Genomic DNA, 2,260 nt, shown 5'->3' on the forward strand with positions numbered 1-2,260 from the left:
GGTAATTTAGGTCTCTGTGATTTTGCAATCTGAGTTGACGTTAATACTGAGATGAAATTTCTGAAGTGTGATTTAGGAGAGCATTATGATGGGTACACAGTCTCTGAAGGAGGAATGGATATTTGTGATGCTGAAAATCCAATAAATGGTTTTGGGTGATATGGCTGCCAGAAATGAGTTTTTTTAGGAGCCAATCATTGTAGTTAAGGTAGCCTAGTGCCTAAGGCACTTGACTGCTAACCAGAAGGCTGGCAGTTCAAACCCACTAGCCACTCCTCAGAAACAAGATTGGGCAATCTACTTCCGTAGTGATACTGCCTCGGAAACCCAAGGAGGGGTCGCTATGAGTTGGGTCTGACTCAACAGGAAATAACAACAACAACAGAATTTAGTTAAGCAGGGCTAGAATTTAGTTAAGCAGGGCTAGAATTTGTTTTTGTTTTTTGGCTTTTCTAATTGTTCCTTTTCGTTGTTGTTTCTATTTACAGAAGTAATCCATGATTAAGATTCATGTGTAAAGGATTCATTGATCCAGAAGTTTTACAGAAACAATTGTGAATCTGTTCATTCCTCTCACCTCCTAAAAGTGTGTCTAGAGACAACAGTAGTTAACAATTTTGTATATATCCATAGGTGGTGCAATACTATTTGTGTTTCCCTACAAATTGATTTTTATCCACTATCAATTAAGCTTCATTGGGCTATTTTTTAACAGCTATAAAATATTTCATAGTATGAGCATATCATAATTTCTTTAACTGCTTTTATACCTATATCCATCTATATTCAGTCAGAGAAAGAAAACCACTCTGTAATCCAGACATAAGGGTTGAATAGGAATATCTGGGGAAATAGCCTGGGAGTCAGAGAAGTTAGCCTCATACACTATGAACAATAAGAAACAGAATGCTTTATTCTGAAAACAGTGACATGAGAACTGCTGCTGTTTTCAATAGTCTCTGTGAGAGGTTCTACTAAAGGGCTCAGCCTAGCTGGTGGCTCTCAGGCACTCACCAAAAACTGCTCTAAGTATCTCATTTCCCCAGTATTCTGGCTGCAAACAACTCTTCAGAAGAAAAAATTCTGCCTTTCCTCTGTTTTCCAATATTTCCAGAGTTCCTCCATTTAGCAAACACGACCTAGAAACAAAAGGGAAAGATGGGTTTAAGAGTAATCATTTGATTTTACTATTGTTTTTATTTCTCTAAATTGGAGGGACAATCACGTCAAAGGCCATGATTATGGAGATCATGAACTTTGAACTAATGGCTGGGAGTTTGTTTGTAGTGCTGTCAAGTCAATTGCAACTCATCATGACCCTATGCATTATAGAACAAAACATGGCCCTATCCTATGCTATTCTCACAATATTTGCCATGCTGGAGCCATCTTTGTGGCCACTGTGTCAATCCATCTCATTGAGGGTCTTCTCCTTTTTTATCTGACTCTCCATGTTTTATATACCAAGGAACCAAACTCACTGCCCTCGAGTAGATCCCTACTCACAGTGACCCTCCTTGGGTTTCTGAGATGGTATCTCTATGAAAGTGGATTGCCCAGTCTTCCTTTTGAGGAATGGCTGGTGGGTTTCCTAACTGCCAGCCTTCTGGTTAGCAGTTAAATGCCTTAGGCACTATGCCACCAGAGCGCCTCCATTTTTAGTATATTTTCTTAAATTCTATTTATGCCCTTAATTAAAGGAATAATTAAATAGTTAAATCTGGTGGTGTAGTGACTAAAGCATCTGACTGCGAGCCAGAAGGCTGGTGGTTCAAACACACCAGCCAATCCTTGGAAAGAAGACTGGAAATCTACTTCTGTAATGATACCATTTTGGAAACACAAGGAGGGGTCACTATGAGTTGGATCTGACTCTATGGAAGTGAGTAGTAATAGTACTAATATATTAATTTTCTCTTAAGTAAAATATTTCCCCATAATATAAGTATTAGCTGCAATCAATTTCTGAGAGAAAGGCTGAGCTCCTTTCTGCCTTCTAAATTTCTTGTTAGATTTATTGTTAACCATTCATGTTTTAGAAGCCCTGGTGGCACATGGTTGAGTGATCTAATGCTAATCATAAGGTTGGCAGTTTTGACCTAGCACTGCTGAGTCCTCTGCAATCTCAAATTCTTTTCTATACATGAGCTCATTGTTGAAGCTACTGTATCAATAAATCTCTGAGGATTGTGGTAGTTAAGTTTATTGGTCAACTTGGCTGGGCCTGGTTTTAAGTGACTGGGCAGCTGGTTGTCATCAT

The sequence above is a fragment of the Orycteropus afer genome, unplaced genomic scaffold, assembly GCF_000298275.1.
Source record: "Orycteropus afer afer isolate SDZICR_OR568_19922 unplaced genomic scaffold, OryAfe1.0 scaffold00636, whole genome shotgun sequence".
NCBI classification, from domain to species: Eukaryota; Metazoa; Chordata; class Mammalia; order Tubulidentata; family Orycteropodidae; genus Orycteropus; species Orycteropus afer.